The sequence below is a fragment of the Oryx dammah genome, unplaced genomic scaffold, assembly GCF_014754425.2.
Source record: "Oryx dammah isolate SB20612 unplaced genomic scaffold, SCBI_Odam_1.1 HiC_scaffold_25, whole genome shotgun sequence".
Taxonomy (NCBI): domain Eukaryota; kingdom Metazoa; phylum Chordata; class Mammalia; order Artiodactyla; family Bovidae; genus Oryx; species Oryx dammah.
This window is the reverse complement of record NW_024070209.1, coordinates 38,089,954-38,103,022: the sequence shown is the minus strand read 5'-3', so window position 1 is coordinate 38,103,022 and position 13,069 is coordinate 38,089,954. Positions and strand designations below refer to the sequence as shown.

The 13,069-nt window shown below is 41.9% G+C and overlaps 1 pseudogene; it reads left to right on the top strand.

Annotated features, from left to right (window-relative positions):
• The first annotated feature begins 2,665 nt into the window (after window positions 1-2,665).
• LOC120852372 lies at window positions 2,666-2,803 on the top strand (annotated as a pseudogene).
• Window positions 2,804-13,069: the final 10,266 nt, after the last annotated feature.

Here is a 13,069-nt window from a genome sequence, read left to right as displayed (position 1 = left end):
AGCTGAAAACCAAGCTTATATCAGAAGACAAGATGGAATATTTGTATGCCAGAAAGCACCAGAAAGTCTCAGAAATTGAATGCATTGGTTACTTCTGAAGACCATGCTATGGGATGAGGCTGAAAATAGGAGTGTTGGTTGAAAGTTTATGTAAGAAGGCATTAAGTTCCCTTCCTACACCCATGGAATTAGGCAACACACCCCATCACCACCTCTATGCCTTCCTAACTCTGCTGCTGCAATGGGAGAAAGACAGGTGGTTTTCCTTCTGCATAGGAAGTGGGTTTCAGACTCTAGGTTCAGGACTTAGGCTCTGGACTCAGAGACCCAAGACACGGATGCAGGAGGATTGAGATAGATGACCAACTAAAAACAGGGGAATGTAATCAAATGCATGGAAAAATAAAGTATAAGAATCTCACATAAAGTAAAACAAAGTGACAAAAAGATGGTAAATAAGAGAGAAAAGAACACTGGAGAATTAATTCAGATGGTCAAACATTAAAATTATAAGAGTTCTAAGCATGGGTGGGTGAAAAATGAGATCAGAAAAAAAATGGAAGGAAGATTATAAAAAAAAAAACTAATGCAAGAAAATTTTCTACAACTTGAATGTGCTTCTAAATGGAAAGGATGTGTCAGGTATCCTGCAGAATGCCCATCATTGCAAAATTTCATAATACTAGAATTCTGGAAGAGTACGTTCTTCAAATTTCTAAGGGAAATTCTGTCCAAGACAGATTTCTATACTTAACAAAATGACTGGTCAAGTGTGAGGGTAGAATGTAGACCAAGGAAGAGGAATCATGTAAGCCACGAGATCAGGTTTCAACACAGGAGAGAAACAAACAAAATTCCCAGAATGATGGTGAAGGGGAGCCTCTGGGTGACAGCTGGGCTGCAGACCTAGAGAACAGTTGGAGCAGATGGAAACAGAGAGTAGAATTCTGAAAGGCTTATCTCCAAGGCGAATGGGCAGGGGTAGGGAGAGCAAGACATTACTTGAAGTTATGACCTTATAGAAAGAAGGGCTCAGCCTTCAGGAGTTTAGGGGTGAGCTAAATAGATAAGAAAAACAGAGCAACTTAATAGCTCTAGAGCAAATAAACGGTACTATAAGGAAAGAAGAGTAAATTTAGAGGTTGTTGTTCAGTCACTAAGTTGTGTCTGACTCTTTGCGACCCCATGGATTGCAGCACACCAAGCTTCCCTGTCCTTCACTATCTGATGGTGTCTGCTCAGACTCACATCCATTGAGTCGAGGATGCCATCCAACCATCTCATCCTCTGTCACTCTTCTCCTCCTAGCCTCAAACTTTCCCAGCATCGGGGTCTTTTGCAATGAGTCAGTTCTTCGCATCAGGTGGACAAAGTATTGGAGCTTCAGCATCAGTCCTTCCAATGAACATTCAGAACTGATTTCCTTTAGGATTGACTGGTCTGACCTCTTTGCAGATTTAGAGGTATATAATCATAATTTTGGGGTCCTTCCAAGATACCTGGTAAATCATTTTTTTCTCTTCCCCACCTAAGTTTTGAATAATTTGATAAATAAAACTAAGGAATTCAGGGGAAAGATAAAATACCACTTTTATTCTTTATGATAAAGGTTGATTTGGCTAAAGTAGTTTAGTTGGGAGAGCCAAATGGACTGAACCCCAGATTGGGGATGTTTTCTCACCCAGCAAGGGCAGTGCTCCATGGAGTGCTTGTTCCTCGGTAATGAAGAGTTTCCAGTGGGGCAGAAGGAAAAATAACAGATCCAAATTTACCAACCAAATCAAGCTACTCCTTCTCCCTTAGAGAGAAGGAAATGAATAACCAAGTTGGGCAGAGAGAACAGAGAAATCCCACCTCGAGGAAGAAAACTTCAGGAGTGGAGAACAGGCTTCCCTCCTGACATTAACGATGCCAACGTGAAGTGATTTCACCAGAAACTATAACAGGGCAATGTAAGAAGGGTAAGGGAGTGCGGACATCTATGACAGAGGTGGCGTTAGCTAAATCCCCATTCTCAGAAGAGAACTGCAATAGCTGGTATGAAAATGAAAAGCCAAGAAATGATAGAACATATTAAGAGGCAGTAAGTAGCCAAAGAAATAGCTGAAAACAGCTCTACGAGAAGACTGTGGCAGCCTTGGAGAAAGGGCTGGGTGGGGAAATGCAGAGCAGAGAACTACTCTTTGAACATGCACTTGTCCGTAATGCTGTTGAACTTTAAGATTTTGGGTTAGGTTGAATCAACAAAATTGCCGATATTTGACTATGTGTGACCTTAAAATGGCCATCCCATCTACATGAACATACGTTTGCATAATTCAACCTAAAATTTTAACAGAAATTCAATTTTAGAAACTTTTCTAATGGAAGGCAAAGGAATGTGATCCTTGGAGAACTTTCTCTGCCCCTCTTTCTCTGGTTTGTGTGCCTCTCCCTGGAACCCCCTCAACCCCACTGATGTACCTATGTGTGTGCTTCTACAGCATTGTTATCACCTGACCCGGTCTCCTCTACTCTGGTTGTAACTATTTTGAGAGGATGACTCTTTTTATAAGTAACCCACACAGCAGCAAGCCCAAAGCAGCCGCAGTATTTCCTAAATGACATAACCTGTGTTAACAACCTTTGTTGCGTCTTGGACCCAAAGCTTCCTTTCCCAGGTATTATGGCTTCTTGACCTTCTGGCTAAGATCAAGTGTAGTATCTTCTTAACAGTTTAATATAATAATCCCTTAGTAGACTATCATAGCATTTATCACAGAATCTACATCAAGCTCACTACTTGCAATTTGTAGAATCTATTATAGTCTCCTTTTTTTTTTAAGGAAAAAAACATTTTTTAACAGAAACCTGTTTTCCCATCGAGGCTTCCCAGGTGGCTCACTGGTAAAGAACCCACCTTGCCAATGCAGGAGACACAGAGGAGGAAATGGCAACCCACTCCAACATTCTTGCCTGGACAATCCCAAGGACAGAGGAGCCTAGAGGGCTAGAGTCCATGGGGTCGCAAAGAATCAGACATGACTGAGCAAGCACCCACACATTTTTCCAGTCAGCTTCTCACCACGATCCACGTTACATATTTGGAAGTTCTCTCAACAGCTGGAGTGATGTGTGTGCACCAAGAGACCTGATCTCTCTTAGGTGCTCTGGAGGCCAAATAACAGAGTGGTTTAGCTCTCAGACTCAGATGACCAGGGTATAAATTATGCTCCTTCCCTGCCTCTAATTACATGAAACATAAACAGTTTCACCTTCATAAGTTTATGGTTCCTAATATCTAAATAAGATAGTGCCTAAAACCACAGAGTTATTGTACAAATTCAATGAGATGAAGCAGGAAGCATTCCGATATGTCACTATTAGTCTCTGACATGGGTTTCCTCTGCTCTGGACTTTTATTTCCCTTTCACTGATGGATGTTCTATGATTTTCAATCCAAAGATCATTCTTTGTTGCCAAAATAACAGTGAAAGAAGAAGGAAAAGCTCTGATTTTTTTTTTTTAATTATTGGTCTGCACACAAGAAAAACTCCAGGTAACAGGCCCATTTCCCACCTCTGCCTTGTGGAGTTACTCTGAACCTAATTTTGTTGGGATTATTGCCCTGAACATTTTCTACTAGCTCATGGGAATTAAAGTCTCCACAACATTGTTCCCACAGGGTTTGCCTCTCACCCCCGGCTCCAAGTGCTCACTTCCCTCTACAAGTATACTTCTCAAATGACAACTCATCAGAGAGCTCCAGTGTAGCCACCCTGGTTTTTCTAAGCACCCATTTTTAGCTCTCACTGAGTGTCTGCATTTGTGCAGATGAAGTACCATGGCTCTGAAAGCTCCTCACCCCCCCAGGTACCTGCTTTCCTCTGAATTCCAGGATCCAGGTTCTCAGCCTCACCAGGCCCAGCTTTCCTCCCTGGCTCTCACTGCCTCAGCGAGTCTCACAAGACTCTTCTCACTCACCACTACCCTCTCTTGGCTAGAATTAGATCTCAAGCAGTGATTTTACTACTTACTTACTTTCTAAATAAGCTGGGAAATAATAGGTAATCAGAAAAACCCTATTTGTGTGAAGGTGTTTGGGGAAACTTACAGTACAAATGAGTAAGTACCAGTTTTCACTCAAAGAAGCAACTCTAATTCTGAGACTTCCTGACAGCCTATTTAGCCAGCAAAGGAGAGAATGTTTGGTGCCCTGAATAACTTCTTGGTACCCTTTAAATCATGAATTTACCCAAATGGCCACTTCATCTAAGTGAGGACCATCTTGGTGATGAGATAAGATGCAGGTCCTCTGCCATCATCCCTTTCCTCAGAGCCTCTGTTTCTCAACTATAACATGAAGGTGCTGAAATGGGTGATCCCAAAGGTCTTATCACTATGAAAGTTTGGGGATTTTAAGTAGACTCAGGGTTTAATAGACTGAGGATTTTTCCTGATAGCTAATGTTTGACCTAATCAGACAGTAAAAACTCTGCTTGCAAGGCAGGAAACCTGAGTTTGATCCCTGGCTTGGGAAGATTCTCTGGAGAAGGAAATGGCAATCCACTCTAATATTCTTGCCTGGAAAATCCCATGGACAGAGGAGCCTGGTGGGCCACAGTCCATGGGGTTGCAAAGAGTTGGACATGGCTGAGCGACTAACACTTTCACTTACTTTAAAGAAAATATATGTTAAAGAAGCATATTAGATTCCCGTATCAAGGAATACATAAACATCCTGTCTCTTTCCATGTTTCCTTTTATATATTCATGAAATTCTTTTTCTAAGTATTCATTCTTTTGCACTGAGGCCCCCGCCAAGCCTGTTTTTCATCTATTGTTCTATTTCCCCAGTAGATGGCAGCCGGTCACAACTTTCAATTACCTTCTGCCTACAAACACAGGGCAGACAATCCAGAAAATAAATGCAGAGTGAAGAGAATGGGGTGGGGGGAAGGCATTTGTTTATCAAACACAGATAGATAAAAATAAATTTATATTAAGCATGCACCCAAAATATTTATTGAGTCTAAAATTTAAACAACAAATTAGGTTCTACATAAATTATGTCATAAACTAGAGTGTTCGATAGACATTTCAGAATGTTGTATGTTAGAATTGAGTGCAACTCTTCAGAATTATGAAGCTATGGGATTATGGTTGATCCGAGTGATGCTGTCACATTGCTCTTTTTAAAACATTTAGAAAACCATTTTCCGGCGGATACTCCCAGGATCAGTTTCTAGCCTACATGAGAAAAACAGTCTCAATGCCTCCTTTTTGACAATCCTTCCCCAATAGCATCATCCTCCTTGATAATCCTTAAATTTAAGAGTTGTTTTTAATCCCCTTGGAAAAGTTATTTCCAAATATTCCACACTCAATGAAGTTTGACCATCGACTTTTAATTATTTTGGAAGAACAGAACTCAGCGTCTAACTATCTAATTTTTAGCTCATGTGCTCTGACTCCCAGCTGGCTGCTCTGGCCTTGGTGGGTAGAGCATGGTCCATATCGTAGGAGGGTTTATTCTGGAACTCTGGCAGGCAGAGAAGCCAGAGGGAAAAGGCCTCTAGAATTGTGAAACACGAACCCTTAAAATTTTAGATTTACCTTCTGAGAAATTTAAGATGATGAGCAAAGATCTCACCAGCCTCAGGTCATAAAGAACCAGTTCATGCTTTAAGCCTGGCAGTGGATTAGGAACCCCAGTGCCATCAGCATAAGCCTTACCAGGACTGGTCATGCTGCCCTTAGCCTACACGCAAGAGCTCCTAAAAAGGCCCAGCTACTTGATATCCTTGGAGCCAGAACCATCCATAGTCCTTATCTGAAAGTGGAAGTTGCTCAGTCTTTGGAGCCCATAGACTATAGCCCGCTAGGATCCTCTGTCCATGGAATTCTCCAGGCCAGAATACTGGAGTGGGTAGCCGTTCCCTTCTCCAGGGGATTGTCCCAACCCAGGGATCGAACCCAGGTATCTCTCACTGCAGGAGGATTCTTTACCATCTGAGTCCTTATCTGAAGGCATTCCTATTTCCCTACTGGAAGAAAAGCCCTGCTCTGAACTATTTCTCTGTGAATCCATCCCTGGCTCTTTCAACATGGCCAGCCCATGCTGAAAGTGCACAGGCATGCGTGCATGCTAAGTCTCCCTGAACTGTATCTGACTATTTGCAACCCTATGGAACACAGCCCTCCAGGCTCCTCTGTCTATGGAATTCTCCAGGCAAGAATACTGGAGTGGGTTGCCTTGCCCTTTTCCAGGGGATCTTCCCAACCCAGGGATTAAAGCCGAGCCTGTTATGTCTCCTGCATTGGCAGGTGGGTTCTTTACCACGGGTGCCACCTGGGAAGCCAGTAAGTACACCAGGAAGATGCACAAACACTACCATCCAGCCCAACCAATAGCCCCCACCTCAGATATTACTGACCCGTCCTATTCTCCTCACGTCTCCTCAGGTATTGTGCTCCCTGACCTTTACACTCCAACTCTCAAAGTCTCCCTTGAGCTCTGCTTACCATGGGCCCCTTCTTTCCCCGCCACTGTCAGCTTCTGTAACTCTCTGGGTTTGGGTTTCTCCAGGTATGAGATGGGCTCTTCTCGGCCCATCCTCAACCTATGAACTCCCTGTTCTCTGAGAGGAGAAAGGATCAATACCTGGCTCTGATGTCCTCATTTCTCACCACTGAGATCTCAGAGGATAGGGAACATCAACACTTCAGTGGATTATACTCTGAAACCACTGGGTCGAGTTAACACTAAAGGCTGGTTGCATGATCTTCTAGACCTCTGGTGACATGAGCAATTATGTTTCCTAGTTGCTTAATCTAGTTTGATTCAAGTTTTCACTAACTGGCTCTTTCAACTCCCTCTAGTGGCTGAAGCCTCACCCACAGGCCACCGCGAAGTTCACAGCACTGAAGCTCTGCAGTTTTATAGGCGCAGTTTCGTGGCTTCCTACGGATGTGAGGATACTCACTGCAGTTAAACGGTGGGAGAACTAGGCCATCTGACTCCCAGGTTAGGTTTCCTTGGGCAAACCTTCACTGACTCTGAATTGCTCTCATTTTAACCTTCAGTGTGTTTTTTCCACAGCCTGAAAATTCTCTGCTATAGGAACTTACAAGTTAGTATAACAATGACAATTCTATCAATAGCCTATAACTCTATAATAATAATCCTAATATTTATTATTTACTACGTGTTTGCCCCTGTTCTTAGCACTCTTCTTTTATTATTTAATACTGTAAACAACTCTAGGGGTTGGTATGATTATTATCCCCATTTTTAAGAAAAAAAGATTGTCATATAAGCCACAAACCAGAGAGAAAAACAAATATTCCTATTTCAGATTCATCCACACAAGTCTGTGACTCAAATGAGCTGTTTAGTCCATAAAGAGGCCTCAGGTTTACAGTAGTGGCCCAGGCAGGTCTTTTGGCAGGAGCTACAGAGCCCAAACGAAGAGAAACTAAAGAGCCTCTTGATGAATGTGAAAGAGGAGAGTGAAAAAGCTGGTTTAAAACTTAACATTCAAAATACTAAGACCATGGCATCAGGTTCTACCATTTCATAGCAAAGAGATGGGGAAAAAGTGGAAACAGTGGCAGATTTCATTTTTGGGGCTCCAAAATCACTACTGATGGTGACTGCAGCCATAATACTAAAAGATGCTTGCTCCTTGGAAGAAAAGCCATGACAAAGTTAGAGAGCATATTAAAAAGCAGAGACATCACTTTGCCAGCAAAGGTCTGCATAGTCAAAGCTATGGTTTTTTCAGTAGTCATGTATGGATGTGAGAACTGGACCATGAAGAAGGCTGAGCACTAAAGAATTGATGCCTTCGTACTGTGGTGCTATAGAAGACTCTTGAGAGTCCCTTGGACTGCAAGGAGATCAGATCAATCAATCCTAAGGGAAATCAACCCAAATATTCACTGGAAGGACTAATGCTGAAGCTGAAGCTCCAATACTTTCTCCAACCTGTTGCAAAGAGCCAACTCATTGGAGAAGACCCTGATGCTGGGAAAGGTTGAGGGCAGGAGAAGGAGCCACAGAGGATGGATGCAATGGTTAGATGGCATCACCAACTCAATGGACATGAGCTTAAGCAAACTCCAGGAGATAGTAGAGGACAGGGAAGCCTAGCACGCTGCAGTTCATGCAGAGTCGGACAAGGCTTAGTGACTGAACAACAACAGAGCCCCAGGGGAGGTGCTTGGCCCATGGGGGACCCCATCACCAAACTTCTCTCAGAGATTTCAAACCAGGACTTTTAGGAGTAACCTTCCATGGGTAAGGTTAGCTTCCAAACAGGCTTTGGAACACAGAAGAGAAAGGATCTAAGAATCATATGACATCTGAAATGGGCCTTGTACTGAAGGGTTCCAAGCATGTGGAACTTTCAGGGCAGATACCAGGAAGATTCCAGGAAAACCAGGATGAATCACTCTATCTTTCAAAGAAATCCAGCTCTACTTTAATACTACCAGAGACTCCAGGGGCCTCCTGTCTTCCCTCAAAGTTCACAAGACTCCTAATTTCATTGGCTTCCATCTCCCTCCAACACTCAAACAGGGATGAGGTCTATATATCAAATTCCATGTCACCTGCTGATGGGTTTCCCAGCTGGTCTTAGTACAAAGGATGAAAATCTCTTGCTTCCTGCCAACAGTAAATCTGTGGAACCTATTACCACCACCACCCCCTCCACCAACCCAAATAGAATTGGAGTAACTTTTTTTTTTAAGTTTGGATGCAAAGGAGTTCAGAACATGCTACTACAAAATACGGCACTTGGGCATATTGATTATTCTGAGTTAAAGGTTTTGAAAAAGTGTACATGCAAGAAAGATTCTCTGATCTTTCTTTTTCTTCCTGAAAGCAGGAGATAAAATTCCCATGTGAAAATTGCCCTCCCTGTACAAGGAGGAAGATACATTCTAGGGATTCAGGCATAACTCTCATTTTCCTTTATATTTTGGTTGCTTTTCCACAATAGCCACATTTTGTTCAACTTGGAATATAAGCACTTAGGCCTAGTTATCACTTTGGATCTTCTTTGTTCTTGTAAGGGCTATGTACACATTGAATATAAATAAAATTTGTATGCTCTTCCCTTGTTAATCTGTCTTATATCAGTCCCAGCTGGAGACCCAAGAAGGGTGGAAGAAAATTTTACCTTCCCCACAAATGAACTAATGAAATTCAGATTTCTAAAGGATTAGAAACATAAAGATGGGTGAAGAAAGGAAGTGATGTCACCCTATGAAAGTCCCACAGGCCTCTATTAGCATAAAGTTGTAGCCCTGTGGACCATAGATCTGAGTCAGTAAAACAATTCTTGTAATCAGCAATTATTATGGGTGTCTGGGGAGAAAACAATGAACAAATAATCCTGACTAACATAAATATATGACTGAAACACTTCAAAAAAAGAAAACCAATTAGTTATAGCCAAGTGATTTTTTTAATCCTTTCTTCCATTTTTGCCAAATTTAAAATACAAGGACCAAGAAGAAAGATGATTCCAGTTTATCATTTTCTTATCTTCTTATACCTTGTCAGACTTCAAATGGCACATTTTCCTGAGGTTGCTGCTGCTGCTGCTAAGTCGCTTCAGTTGTGTCCGACTCTGTGTGACCCCAAAGATGGCAGCCCACGAGGCTCTCCAGTCCCTGGGATTCTCCAGGCAAGAATACTGGAGTGGGTTGCCATTTCCTTCTCCAATGCATGAAAGTGAAAAGTGACAAAAAGTTCTGTCGGATAAGGGACTCACCAAGGATTTCCCTCCTGGTGAGCCAGGACTGGTCATTTAGTAAAGCCTACCACCCAAGTCTCACCCAGCTGCAGTTTCAGACAATTGCCCTGACCATACTCAAATCCATCTTCCAGCTGCTGAGTTCTGGCTTTGAACTCTGTTTTTAGTCCCTGCCTTTAGCCCCTACAGACATATTTAAACCTCTTCCATCATCAATATTTTAGCTACAAGACCTTGGCTTGTTCTTTGTGTTCCTGGGATCCTCCACGGGCTTTGATAGGAAATCACAGCCCTAGCCTTGACCTCTCGAAACCTAATCCACTCTCCAGTTACTTAGATGGGCAACACTGGCCTCTCCTATATGGAGTCAGGCCTGAGATTCAGACAATCTAGAATCTGGTACTAGCTCTTTAACTCCATGGGGCTCTGTATTTCCAGATTAAAATAAAGGCAATCCCTGCCCTTTCCCACCTCTTAGGCAACTGGAGACTCCTCAGAACAACTTCATAAACCCATGAGGAAGACTGTTAGGATTCTAAGAACATCATTCTACCCAACACTGCCCTTGACCACATTTAAAAATAGGCCCAATGATTTCCAACTTAAAAAAAAAAAAACAGACAAGGAAAGCAATTAGAAGGATTTAGGTAAATACTTTGAACAGTTAAAGAAAAGTACTGTCTAAAACTAATTCCCAATCTTTATTTGTATTCACATTTCCAGCCTAGAAGCAATAAGTAGTATAACATTAGGAAACCACCAATAAACCTCATTTAGTGTAATAAAATGATAGTCATCATCTTTACTCCAAAAGAGAAGACATAAGTAGTGGAGACATTACTGCCTAGCAGATTGCTAAACAGTATTAGTAGGAATCATCCAGGCAATTCCAGTTTTCTAATATCAGTGAAACCATGTCCTTACTCAGCAGTTTCTCCAGAAGTGTCTGAGTCAGACTTTCGGTATCGTAGAGATCTGGTTTTGTAATATTGCTCGAGTTCCTGGGTTCAGAAATATGCTACCTGGTGGAAAGGGTCCTCATCCAAGCAATGAGGTGAGCTTTCAGATGAAATACCCTTTGTGTCCTTCAGTGCCTCTTTCATTTGCTCTGTCTCCCTTACATCTCTCTGGGATAAAATTCATTCCATCTTTTAAATAAAATACATCTGCTGAATCCTGCCCCAAAGAAACTTGCACTGTCCTATTTATTTTAATAGTCCTGGGATCTTCTAATGAACATCGACCAGCAGAGATTAAACAGGAACCCTCTTCCTAGAAAAGCTGTGCTTTATCCACTAAATACATGTGAATTTATGATGATCTTGCCTCTCCTTGTGCCCAATGACTAATCAAGTTGAGACAGTGGCTGTCAGATGCTAGGAAAGGAATGATTTATGTGAAGGATATTTTTGGCCTCTGATATACCCAGCTTCAGAGAGAATAAAAGAAGTCATTACTGTATCAGGATTGTGATGACCAGCAGTTTCTAACAATGCAATTGCCCTCCTACAATGAGCTAGTCTATTAACGGAAAGCATTTCTTCCACTTTTGCTTTCACATCCTGCTCCTATACAGGTTTGTATTTACATTTTGTATTTGTAGATTTGTATTTACATTTGTAAGTACAGATTCGTGTTTACATTTATTTCAGCTGCAACATTTATTCTGTTATCAGTTATCCTTACCTGAGATCTTACTGAAGCTGGGAACCATGGAAATAAGTGATAATCTCAGTAAAGAACCAGCTACTGGGCCCAGCAGATGATGTGTGATGTACCAGCTTGCCCCCCTCTCAGAAACAGCAACTCAGGAACATTCTGGTCATCCGTGAAGGAAACCCATCCCCTGTCTATAACCCTATCCCATTCTTCTCACTTGGTACTGTAAATGGTAGTAGGTGACTAGAAATTTCAGGCTGATGTATATGAACCGGATTTACAATACTGCTTTTTTAGAAAGAAAAAGGCAGGAGGGGGGATGGGGGAGAGTTGAGTAGGGGAGGCGGGACTGATTTTTTATTGTTTTAATATACCCAGGATGTGTAATTCAGAACTACAATTATGTCAACCTGTAAGCTTTAGAAATCCCAGTAACTTGCTTAATGTTGGTGACTATATATTGGCTTATTTTATCACAGAGATAATATAATCTGCTAGCCAGATCTGAAAGACTGGCATGGATCACAGTGCAAAAAGACTTCTGACTTTTTGTGACCTTGCTTCATTGGATCTTTTTCTACCCCTGGGAGTTGTTTCTCATGGATCTAAGAATAGTATCATCATTTTCCATCTCCTCCAAGTTCTGATGGTCTTATGGTATCAATTCTGCCCCAGGTAACTGGCAGAGTACCCTCTAGCCATCCACTCTCCTGTTCCTCTGATGGGCCCTGGGCATACACTTCTCTCCATTTCCTACCCTGTCTCACTTGTAGACCCAAACATTGACTCCTATAAGTAGATTTTTCTGAGAACTTGTTAAATGAATCTTCAGTAATGTACTTGGAAATGGAGGCAAAATTCCTCCAAGCGTTTAGATTCCCTAGGAGTGAGGAATTCAAAGAGTAGATATTCACATCTCAAGGTAACAGACGGAAATTGTTTTTCATTTTACACCCCTCCTCTTCTGTTCTACTCCTATCTCCCATCAGGTATCCAGGGCCTTCAAGCTGCCTCCACAGCTCTGCAGCCTCTCTCAATACTGTTTGCTTCCTCATGAAAAGCCCCATTCTTTTCTCTTACCCCAACAACCCTGCTCAAAACATCCACCAGCAAGAATCATGGTGATTAGGCTGTGACACTCAACTATAACAGATAAATTTAACATAAAGGGAATTCACATAGGAAGCTCCAGAGCAAATGAATTCCAGGAATAGCTGGATCCAGGGGTTTAGACACTGTTTTTGGAAATCTATCTCCATTGCTCAGCAATTCCTTTTTGGTCTTAACTTCATTTTAAGGTGCTACCTCCCTGTGTTATAACAAACGGCACTGCCAGCACTCTGTATTTACACAGCTAGTGTTCTCAGTAATTCCAATAAAAATCTCAAGCTGGACTCTGCTTGGCCGAGCTTAATTATGTATTATCCCTGAACTATTTACCAAGGTCAAGTGAACTGTATTCTAATTAGTCATCCTGGGGTTATATACTCACCTGAGAGAACTTGTAGTGGGCTCCCCACTAGAAATAGGGGTTTTGTTACCATAAGCAGATAGGTCAAGAGGCAAATTTGGGAAAATACAACTATAGCTATGCTAACAGTCCACTGATGAAATGGATTCATTAAATTAGATTAAGTTAATACTAATTAAAATGCCTCAGCCCA